Below are 13,117 nucleotides of genomic sequence, written 5' to 3'. Positions count from 1 at the left end.
AGATTAAAAACTGTTTTTTTAATTGTATTTTTTTTATCTCTAGCTGTATCATAGTAGAATTCTGATAAATAGTAAGTGCTTAATAAATGCTAGATGGCTAATATATTTGAGAGATATTGTAGAGGAAGAAATGACAAAATTTAGCATCTACTTGAGTGTATGCATTCAAATGTGGATTTGGGATGTGGAAATTACTCCCCAAAGTGGGAAGACTTGAGGTAGAGGTAGAAAATGTAGTAACTATATTTATTTGAACTCTTTTGAAAAAGGAAAAGTTAAATTTTTTCTGCTTGATTCCAGAAGGCAACTGTTCAATAAGGACCAATGAACACAAATTACATGATAATAGATTTTTGTTCCTTAGAAAAGAAAAAAAAAGACTAACTGAACTTTCTTGGAATGGAATGAATTGACTTGAGTTGTAGAGGGTACTCCACCACTGAAGGTCTTCCAGCAGAATTTAAATAACTAGACTATTTTTTCTTTGTTTTTAGAATACTTCAAATGCTGATGAATTAGATTACTTCATTGTAACATCCCTCCAACTCTGAAATTCTATGATTCTATTTTATGAACTGATTGAATGAACAAGATGAGAAATTAAAGGAGGAGCTAAAGATGATCTGGAAATGCAGACACTAAGTGATTAAGACAATGGTGGTACCATTAACAGAAGTATTCAAATTAGGAAGAAGTGCTGGATTATGTGGGAAGTGATAAATTCAGTTTATATAATTTAAGGTAAAGTTTGAGGTTCCATGAGCATAGAATTATTGCTGTTAGCTCTAGAATTTTGTACTGAAGCCCTGAAGAGGTGTAACATGGTACAATGAAAAATGTATGAACTCTAGAAGATGAGATTCAAATCTCATTCATGATTTTTATTCCCTGGTATCCTTAGGCAAGTTATTTAACTCCCATAGGCCTTAGTTTACTGATCTGAAAAATAATGGTTTAGATTAGATGGCCTCTGAGGTCCTTCTAGGTCTATCATCCTTTCACAGCAATCTAGTACAAAAGTTAGCATTTTTATGTGTGTCAAAGGCCCCTTTGATAGCTCATGGATTTTTAATGAAATTATTTTAAATGTATAAAGTAAAATACATAGAATCATAAAAGAAATCAATTATATTGAGATCCAGTTATCAAAACATTAAAAAAGATAATATTCACAGATCCCAGATTCAGAATCCTTCATGTAGGAGGGACTTCTGCTTATCTTTTATCTCCGCCCTCCTTTATTGCTCACCCTCACATAAAGAATCCTATTGAATGTTTTGGTGAAATAAGGATCCACTCCAAGTTTCAGTGATGCCTTCTTAAGAAATGTTATTTGGATCAAGTAGCTTTTCAGAAATGATTTGCAATATCTTTATCAAAAGAAGATGAGCTTAAAGTCCTTATCAGTTAGAATTATGGTCTAGGAACATTCTGTCCAAACCATAACTGGTGGGTCGACTTCTGATGAAAATCAGAAAAAATATCACGCAACTCTGTTCATTGTAATAGGGTCAGTATTTTTTGTTCATGGCCCTTGAAAGATTTCTCACACTTCCCATTATCCCCTTCCCTTCTTTGTATTTTTGCTACAAATTTCTGGAAAAGGGATTCTGGATCAAGAATGGTGATTATATGGCAAGGAAGGAAGATGGGGATAGAAAGGGGGATAGGGGAAGAAAGAAAGATTCAGGCCCTTAGAAAGAAGACTAACTTGAAAAATGTCTGAAAATGCATTAGGTGCATTTCTGAAAAACTGTATAAATAAAAACACTATGTAGAATACTCTCTTTCCTTTGATTTTTATGATTTCAAGGGTGCATTCTGATTGGAGAAAAAAAAAATAGTTCCAACATCTAAAGCATTGTAGTGTAGTGGAAAAATTCTTAGGCTATGGGTTTAATTGCCACTTCCTCCTTCCAACTTCCCAACTATTTATCCATGGTCAAGCCCTTAGTCTCTCTGAATTTCAGTTTCCTTTTCTGCAAAATAATGAGATTGTGCTAGATCATCTTTAAAGTCTCTTCCAGTTATAAAGTCCTATGCAAAAAAATCTTAATGTTCACTGCCAGGAACATTTTGCCTTGCTCCATGGACAGAGTGCATTTAATTTCCACACATCCTTTATGTAAGGAGTAGGCATAGGAACAATCCATTCACTTTCCTTGCTTATAAAAAGCACATCCATATTAAATTCTCTACTTAGGTAATTTTCATTTCATTGAATTAATTGCTTCTGAGGGACTTTATTGTTTCACTAGCTATACTGGCTTGTGCTGGTTGGTCTCCATTAGAACTCCCCTCGTGTAACTGCAGGAATCTAATGGAGATGATCCTTCAAGTAATAATAGCTCACATATATGCAGTGCTTCTATATATGCAAAGCCTCTCTAAAATCTGGTGACATAGGTGCTACAGATATCATAATCTTGATTTTTATAAATTAAGGAAATGCAGCTTAGAGAGATCAAATGATTTGCCTGAAATCACATGACTAATAAGTGTGAGAAGCATAATTTAAACTTAGAAGAAGAACATAATATTTGAGGATGTACAATCCTTGCAACTGATTGGTTACAACAAGAATACAAATAGGCACTGGCCTAGAATACAAAAGTTAGATAGCTTTTCTCATAGGGGAGTCAATACCACTGAAATCAAGTTTTTCCTGATGCCACTTTCAACACTTTTTTTGTTATGCCATAATATTAGAATTTCCTTTTTCTATTTAAATAATATTTTATTCCCCCTATTTACATGTTAAAACAATTTTTAAACTTCTTTTTTTTTAAGTTTTGAGTTCCAAATTCTCTATCTCCCTGACCTTCCTCCCTGAGATGGTAAGCCATTTCAAATAGATTATATATGTGTTATCACATACAACATTTCCATATTATTCATTTTGTATGAGAAGACTAGGGGGAAAAAAAAGAAAGTGGAAAAATAGTATATTTCAGTCTGTATTCAGACAAACTCAATTCTTTCTCTGAAGGAGGACATCATGTTTCATCATGAGTCCTTTGGGATTGTCTTGGGTCATTGTATTGCTGAGAATAACTAAGTGATTCACAGTTTTTCATTATGTGATATTGCTATTGTCTGTGTCTTGGTCCTCCTCACTTTTATATCAATTACTGTTGTCTCTCAAAGTTTTTCTGAAATCATCCTACAAAGTATTCCACCAGAATCCTATTCCACATCTTGTTCAGCCATTCTCTAATTTATCACATCCCTTTGCACATCCAACATTTTCAGTATCATGCTGTATCATCAGTTCATAAGGCCCTGCTATCCTTGCACAGTGGGCAGTAAGTTGGTACAGGTCATATCTAGAAGCAGGAGAATTTCCAGCATCAGCAGTCAGGCAAGGAGGGAAATATCAGGAACCAGAAGCTTAAAGAACCTTGCAAAGAAAGAATTCACAGGCAGTAAAGAGTAGAAGTAGAGAAAGCCCCAGAAAAGGATCGGGCATGAAGGTCCCTGTCTAATAAAGAAATCCAACTAGAGATACTGGGTAGCAGCCATCTTTGGAGGGAAGATCTAATAGTCATACTTGTTCAGCATCTTGCCTCATTTTATACATAATGTTTTGCTTAATATAACTTGTCAGAGATGACCCTAATATCATGCTGTAATTAGAAAGGAAATTGTTTGTTTTCTTTTTGTTGACTATATGTAAACTATATTGTCCATTCTCAAGGGGTATACACTAGCTTGCACAAAGGAACTAAGAATTTCTTGACAGCTTTACATTTTTCCTTAAATCTTCAAGTGGAGTATAAAAAGAGTATTGAACTTTTAAATCATACAGACCACTTTAGAACATACACATGGATATTCCCAATAACCAAATTGAGAGAATGCTTATCAATTATTACTTGAACGTTAGTCTCTATTAGTGAAGTGGGCATTAGATGACTGACCAAATGATCAAAATGACCTTCAGAAATTGAGTGGGAATGGGACAGTAGTAGTTTTAAACTCACTAAATTTAATTAAATGCATAAATAAAATTCAGAAAGTGCCCTGTCCAAAACAAGGTATACACTTATGATGATATCCACTATTTTTCCATGATCTTTGGGAATAATTTTAACTGAAATCAACTCTTTTAAATGTGATCTCTATCAAGGAAGTAGAGAGTTAAGTTTTACCTTTAAATTTGTTGGTGATTCAGGCTTTTGTCATAAATTGCTGGAGCTGCCAGAGAACATCATTGCTGAGCTGGTCTATTTCTTGGCTGTCTGCAGTGCTGGGCATGATTTATGTTAGGCAAGAATGAAAGATTATGGAGAGGGGAAGGAGTAAGGGTTTAAATTAAACTGGATTTCAAAGGGAAAGAGGATGTTTTAATGGAGTGCCAAACCAGTGGATATAGGAATTAGGCTAGCACTCCTCATTTCTCTTCATATACATCATTTGACATTTTTGTTTCCCTAGTTTTCCTTTCTAGAAAAAAAGCAGGTTATGGCAACTTTCCTCCTGAGGAAAGCTGGTCTTGGGGAACACGCTGAGGTTCCCCCAAGGTCCCTGCCCTTGGGGAGTTCATATTCAAACAAGGGAAGATAATATTATTAGAAAAAGCATGGTCAAAGAAGGATTTTTTAGTCTGGGGATTAACAAGGATGGTGAATTGATATATAGGGCACTTGGTTGATGTATCCTTCCCAGAAGCAATAGCAATATTAATTTGATTATTCTTCATAGACTAAGAGGTAGGTAGGAAACAAGTTGACTGCAGTATTTTGTGGTTAGTTTATTATGATGAGCTATGTAGTCATGATGAACTCTCACCAATCAAGAATACAAAGTATTAGACAGGTGCTAGAGTGTCTGGTCAAAAGTCGATTGCAAAAGGAAACAACATGGCCTAAAAATGATTAAAAATAATAATTACCCTATATTGTACCACGAAAAGAGTCTCAAGAACAAAAAATAAAAAGGGTGCAGATTAACAAGAACCTTCACTCATATAAATCATTTTATGGCAGAGTTCACAGTTAAAGAGAAAATAGAAAGTTGCTGGACATGAAGACTAAGCAACATTTTAAAAATGAATTTCAATATACCTTAATAATCAGGAAATAAGTGGCTACCAATATGTAAGTAATTTCAAATCAGCTGTCAGGGTATATAAATTTATTATATTAAAGTTAATATCCAATTATAAGCAATCACAAAAATGAGGAAGAAATGTCATGTAGTTAAAATAGCTCCAACATGATCTATTTAAACAAATAACTGATGTCCAAAAAAATGACTAATCAATAAAGGAACTGACATTGACAAAGACTAAAACTATATCTAAAAACATTTAACCAATCTAAATCAATTTCTATAATGAAAACAAAAGACCACAGAAACCACCTTTACTAGGAAAATTTGATCTGTTTCCCAACTGAAGAGATAAAGCATTCAAAGAGAAAATCATTTTAAAATGTAAACTTGTTCAGAAAATCTTCTGGAAAATGATGATGGAATAAAATGAGCAGTGTTGCCCTATAAAATATTGAAAAGTAGTGGTAGAAGGAAAAACATACTTACCCAGAAAACTTAGCAATGGGTCTAATTTAGGCACACCATTCCAAGGGCTCTTAAGAATGGAACTGGAAAAAGAGGGAAAAAAGAGAGAAAAACTCTGTCAAAATTTCTATATACATTATTTTCTCCCTCATTGACAGTAGGGACACAACATTTAAACTCTAACATCACAGTCCCTAGTGAGGTGAAAGGTAAATGAAATAAAACTTGTAGGAAAGAAAACAGAAATATTTGCTAGATTGAATTAGGTATAAAAAAAAAAAGAAAGGTCCATGATGGAGCCCATACAAAAAGAAATCAACTTGCATTATTTGAAATTAGGTAGAATACTAGCTGCTTCACAGACTATCTTGAAAAAAAAAATGACCAAGACAACCTCACTTCCTACTTTTATGCTTACTTTCTTTTATATACAAAATCTTTATGAATTTGCTATCATATCATGTCAAGAGATCTAAAGGAAAGGATATAACATTTTAGGTAGACATTCTGTGAAGGATTTATAAGAGAACATGGACAAGGGTTGTGGAGGATGAGAAGGCATAGATTGTTTTGACTCTATTATTTGAGGGCCAGACTAACTAAATGTGGAAGGAAATTCGTCAACATCAACAAGAAGTATGGTCAATGAAAGTTTTGGGGGGAGAAGGGAGGGAGCAGTATTATAACATAGAAACTCAGAAACAATGTCTGCTGACCTGAGTTTTATAATTGTGTTGGTGAAGTGGACCTACACTAATAAAATCATGAATTTTTAAAACCATCAACATATAAATGGTCAAAAAAAATTGGTCCAGTCAATGAAGCAAGAATGAGATCTGAGCTGGAGAATAGAGATGGTGCTGATTATTCTAGGATACTGCATGAAGAAGTGGTATTGTATGTTGGATAAATACATTTTGGAAGATTCATAAAAAATGTTATTTTAAAGGTTATTCAGTATGAAAAAAATTCATAATCTGGGTTGGCAAAGGAAATAATAATAGCACATATTTGTGTAGTGCTTTAAGGATGATAAAGTATTCTCCTCACATGAATAAAATTCTTATTTTATAGATGAAGACTAAAATTCAAAGGTAAGATGCTTTTCTCATGGTCAAAAAATTAGTGACATCAGATTTTTGTTGTCCCTATATGCTTTCCTTTGAAACTCTTGACATCATATGAATAACAATTTCATAAAGGTTTTGTACATAAAAGAAAATAGGCATAAAGATGGGAAGTGGGATTTTAATGTCTGCAAAGTTTCTAGTATTGTACTTAATTTCAGATAATGCGATAGTTGATTTCTTTTTGACCTCAAAATTGTATGGCTTCCATCATGGATCTTTCATCTTTTTATACTTGCTTCAAACTAGCAATTTACTTCATTTCCCTTTCACCTCATGAGGGACTGTTTTGTTAGAGTTTAAATGTGGTGTCTCTACTGTCACTGATGGAGAAAATAATGTATATAGAAATTTTGAGAGATATTTTTTCTCTTGATTGCTTTCCTCTTTTCCAGTTCCATTCTTAGGAGCCCTTGTAATAGTCTAACTAAATTAGGCCCCTTGCTAAGTTTTCTATAAATATGTTTTTCCTTTTATCACTACTTTTCAATATTTTATGGGGCAAAATCAACAATAATGATAATTGTCCCAAATATTTATATAGTGATTTAAGCTTTCCAAAGCATTTCTCCACAATAAATGTATGATATGTAATGTATTATTCCCCCTGCTTTGCATATGAGGAAACTGAGATTCACAGGAGTGAAGTGCATATACTGATGAAGTCATGCACGACTCTATCAATATATCCAAATAAGCATTAATTTATTGACTAATAGCCTTATTAGGGAATCCATAGATTAAAAAAATGTTGAGATATTAATTTTACAAGCAGGAAAACTCAACATCCTGAAGAATCTATCTCCCCTGCATCAATTAAGGTCAAATTCAACTTTTTCCTCTTCTTTCTCTCCAATCTTTTCATTCAGTTCAATCTAAGATTGATCTAAGAAAAACAGTTTTTAAAAGATACTCATTTCATCCCTCCAAGTCCAAAGAGAATGAATTTTCTAGCTTTTTGTTGAATCTTTCCCAAAATTCACTTGCTCTATTCATTCATTCATCCAACACACATTAATTGAACACCCACTTCCTATTTGACACAGCTAGGAGCTGGGGATACAAAGACAAATGGTAATTATTAGAACAGTGATCCTGTCTGAATCATAGTTCCACAGCCATCCTCCTACCTTGTTCCTTAATTGTGGGGAAGTAATTAAGTTCTGTGGCATCTGTTCCCAGGTGGGCTGAGGTCAGGACCCTCTAAAGGAACTCTGGAATTAAAAGGCACAGCATAAACATGAAGACAGTCAATGTTCTAAAACCTGAGATTTAGGAGTGGGGAGAGAGGGATCAAGAAGAAGCTTCATGGAGGAGACAGCCTATGAAGTGAGCTCTAAAAAAAGATAGATAATACTTATTATGTGGTAGACATGAGGAAGTAGTTCCCATCTATTAGAAGGATAGCCTATGTTTACCCCCAGAAAGAGGAGATGGCATGAAGAGACATGAAAATGGCTAATAGTCCATGCCTTAAAAAGAAATACTATGAACTAGACTGAGAAAGGAGATTGGAGAAAGATTGTAGAGAGAGTCTTAAGTGCCAAACTAAAGGATTTCTATTTTATTCTAGAGTCCATAGGGAGCCACAGAAAGCTTCAGAGCAGGGAATTGACATGATTAGACCTTTGTCTTAGTACCATTATTTTGGTTCCAATTAGAAGAACAAATTTTCTCTTTCTAGAAGCAAGGAGACATTTAAGAAACTATAGTTCAGGAGAGAGGGAATGAGGACCTGAAACCCTTAGCACTTCAGAATACATGTTGTGAATTCTTTTTGTTTGTTTCCTGCATGAATTTTGCCTTTTCTTCTAGACAGAACTTTGTGAGGGCAGGAACCTAATTGCATATTTCTTCCTACAGTCTCTAGACCATAGATTCTTGCTCATAAAAGTGTTGGTTGAATAAACAAAAGAATGAATGAAGGACATGGGAAATCCAAACTATTCCATAGTTAATGACAATATAAAATAGGCATCTATGTATTTAAAGATGCTTTCAGGTCTCTCATTCTAGTATGAAAAAAGCAGTGGGTTTGCAATCACTTATCAGCTATGACTGGATACAAAACTTATTCTGAGCATCAGTTTTCTATAAAAAGATGGAGTATCAATGAGATGGTTTTTAATATTACTTTCTGTAATTCATAACTGAGTGATAGTCTCATTGGACTTCAGTTTCTTCACAGATGGAATTAAAGGGGTGATACTGGATAACCTTTAAGGGCCAGTCCATTACTGAAGTCTATGATTCTAAGAGCAGTAACATTCCCTGCTTTGCTGATTCTGCCCATTAATTCCCCCTCCCCCTTTCACAATTACCCCCTGGTCTCTGAGCTCATATGCTTCATTCGTAATTGGCATCAGAAGGGCTTGATATGCTCACTGATGTCAGCAGCAACACATTCCTGGTACCCTTTAATAACCTATTACAGAGCTGTCAACCATGTCATGTCTTTATGCAGATGTGTCTGCATCCCTGTCAATTTCCTCATCTGTAAGATAAGAATGATAATATATGCTCTGTCAAGCTCATAGAATTTTGAAAATTAAATGAGATAATGTAGTGGAATGTGTTTTAGAAGCAGCCAAGGTAGCAGAAATCACTGGTCTTAGAGTCAGAAGACTTGGGCTTAAGGGTTGGATCTGCTGCTAAGTACACCTGTGACCCCAGGCAAATCATTTTTCTTCCCTGAATCTCATTTCTTCCCCACAGAGTTGCCACAAGTGTCAAATGAGATAATGGATATGTGAGACATTTTGTCAGCTGTAAATCCATTTCCCATCATCATTGTCTTACATGTCTGAAATGAATGCTTTCCTCATTGCTTCCTCCTAGCTTTCTTCAAAACTTAGCTAAATTTTGAGCTTCTGCATGAACCTTCTCCTGTTTTTACTTTATGGAAAGTGCCTTTCCTCTGAGAGTATTTCCAGTTTTCTTTGGATAGCTTATTTTAACATTATTTCTTGTGAGCTGTCTTCCCCATTAAATTCCCCTCCTTGATGGTAGAAACTGCTCTGTCTTTCTTTGTATATCTAGAAATTAGCATAGCAATGGACACATCGTTAGCACTTAAATGCTTGTTGTTGTTATGTCTATTTATGTAACTATGTATATATTGTCTTCCAACTAGAATGTAAACTCCTTGAGAGCAGGATTATTTCACATTTATGGCTGGATCCCCAGCAACTAGTGTAATAGCAAAGTTGGCACTTAGTGAGTTCTTGTTGTTGTTTTATCTATTTTTAATAAGTATTTATGTACATATTATCTCCTCATGCTAAGGGCTCCAAGTTCTCATTATCTCTCTCCTTGGTAATTGTTTCCTAAATGACCTCCTTGCCTCTAGGAAGAGAAAACTTGTATTTCATATTCACTACCAAAACAGTGATCTTATGACAAAGGTCCATCCATGTCACTCCTCTGTTCAAAAATCTCTGGCTTCCTATGGCTTCTAGAATAAAATATCAATTCCTTAATCTGGCACTTAGTGCCATACACATACAAATTATTATAATATCATAGATCATAAAAGATGGAATTTTGGAATCATAGCCTTTGGAGTTAAAAGACATTTTAGAAATCACCTAATCAAATCCTCTCATTTTATAGAAGAAACTTAGTCCTATCTATTGTGTTTTACCCAAAGTCATATAACTAGGATTTGAACTCAGGTCTTCTGGGTTCCAAATCTAGTAATTTATTTATTTATTTATTTATACTTTGCTAGATATTTGAGCTCACTGATGTAAGAATTTCTTCCCTATGTTATAACCCATTTATACTTTTTCATCCTTTTCAGTTTTTGTCTATGTATTCATACAGATGTATCCACTCTGATGGAAGCCATCCTTGGTGCAGTGAGTGATGTAATGGTACCCACAAAATATAAAAAGATTCAGAGCAAAGTCAGAAAACATTTATTAAGTCACTACTATGTGCCTGCCACCAAACACTGGAGCAGTGATGTCAAATTCAGGCTCATACCACTCCCAAATGCAATTAAACCAGATTAAAATATTTAATCTTTAAATAAATTTAAATTTAAATAAATAAATAAAATTTAAATTTTAAAATATTTAAACTGGAAAATATTTAACAAAATAAATATAAATACAAATACAAATAGAACATAGAATGTTAATATGTGATTTTCTCATGTAATATGTAACCTGCAAAGACCCTTGTGTGTTTAGTGGCCCCCTTTTCCATTTATATTTATGTGAAGATCAGTATATCACTCAGGGTGCCCATCTGTCCAAGCCTGTGACTACATCACATCTATCTCTTTTGACTGCTGGGTCACCAACAATTTAGATTTTTTTGGAAATTGTGATAATCCAAGATTTGAGACTGCAGAGCATCACTGGAACAATGTGTATCTGGTGTGTGGGTGTATTTGTGTTCTTAAAATGGGCTTTTGTGAAGGGAGGCAGCTTGGGACCATGAAAAGCACTGCACAGTTTCCCAAATGTAGTTGAACCCATTATCTTATCACTTTCTTCAGAGTCCAAGTCTTTGTCCATCTTCAATATCCATCCTAATTATATGTAATAACAGACTCAGTAGACTTAACTGTGGGCTAAGATCTGGCCAGCAGGCACTTTTATCCATTTAATTTTTCTGGGATGTATTGTTGGGTCAATCTCTTAAGTATATTATTCTGGTGCTTGATACATCACCCAAAAATGAAGCATCTGGAAAATTTTACCATATCTAAGGAATTCCTTCTCAACTTTTACTCTGCATATGACATTCTCTATAACAGTATATTGTTGCCAATTGTTGCCAGTATTGTTGACAATACAATATTGAGGCAATATTGTATAACAGTATAACAGTAACTGTCTATAATAGTAGCATATACCCTTGGTATATATTTACTTCCCTATTGTACATCTGTCTTAATGCCAATTATCAGAGGGCTGTTCTATGATTGGGTTTCTCAAAGAATTTTTCATGATATTAAAATATGTGAAAAATATCTTATTGGAAGAAAACTCTTAAGACTTTTTTTTTTAACCAAATCAAATACTTCAAAATAATCAGAAAATAGTATGCCCTGTGGGATGTTGTATTTGAAAATTGATGTTGAAATTGTCTATATGTCTTTCATTAAATTGTCTACATGTAAAGATAAGTTCTACTACAGACAATTGTTTGTGAATGCCTGTCTGTTCCCTTCTCAATTTTTCATCAAGATTACCTTCCATATATGTATATAGATTATTCTCATAAAGATGAAATGCCACCAAGTTATTAATGTTGCTTGAGAGGATTTCTTTTTATAAAGCACTTAATTTCTTTGTCATGTAAATAATTCTTATTCTTCAAATCTTTTCTGTTCTAAAAATGTTGAGTTTAATATATTGAGTTTTTTTAAAAGTGGGGCTCACCTGCAGTTTCTTAAAGCCCTCTCTCTCTTTATACTTGCTCTGAAGTTAAATGAACCCTTTCATCTAACCCTGTTGCCAATATTAACTGGTCTTTCTATATTTTGACACAATGAATCATTGTATACAATTTTGTTCTATTATTTATTATAGTCAGTATTCTGTGCTGATGAATCACTGGGTCTTTTGGAGCTCCTGCTTCCTAGTGAGTAGCTCTTATTCCACAGGGGATGATGCTTTTGGAACCAAGAGACCCTGGAGCTTAAGAAGGGAGGAAGGTCAGGGCTGGGAGCTGGGATCACAGCTGGTAGTGGAAAATCCTATGAAAGGCAGATTTGAGTCTCCCAGTCTTGCTAGGTCGCAAATTCCATCTTAGCAAAAAATTGACAGAGAAAATTGCAATATTGTCAGGATTCATAGAAGGAAAATGAAAATTAATTTCCATTCCAATTTATGGGAATATCTCTTGATTTGCAAATTAAGATGTTTGGTGTCATGACTCCATAGGGGAAAAGGTTCAGGTGGGTATACTAAGGTATTTTAGACTCTCTAGGTACACTCTGATGTGCACTTTCTTCTAGTTTATGAGCCATCCTTAAGAAAGACAGTCCCATATGTATACTAGTTTTGGAATTAAAAGACTTAGATTCCAGCCTTTCCCTCCTCTGTCATTCCCTTTTAGTACTGGGAGGCAACATGACACATTGAAAGTTCATTAAGCACCTGGGTTCAAAATCCACCTATGATACTTGCTGCCTATATGACTCTGAACAAAAGGCCTATCTTCCCTGGGTCTTCTTACCTCATCTATTAAATGAGGGGGTTGAATTGGATAGCCTTTGAGATCCTTTTCTAAACATAATTTTATATGACTCATATATTTAATAATATATTTATGTAATTCATAATATATTTACATATAATGCATCAATAATATTATATTTATATAGCATATTAATGTAAACAATGTAATATCATAATAATTAAAAGCATATTTATACAAAGATTTTCTCATATTTATATGAATATATTTTAGATGTTCAATATACTATATTATTTAGACGGTACCCTAAATAT

The sequence above is a fragment of the Sarcophilus harrisii genome, chromosome 2 (genome assembly GCF_902635505.1).
Source record: "Sarcophilus harrisii chromosome 2, mSarHar1.11, whole genome shotgun sequence".
Taxonomy (NCBI): domain Eukaryota; kingdom Metazoa; phylum Chordata; class Mammalia; order Dasyuromorphia; family Dasyuridae; genus Sarcophilus; species Sarcophilus harrisii.
Note: the sequence above shows the minus strand (reverse complement) of the source record.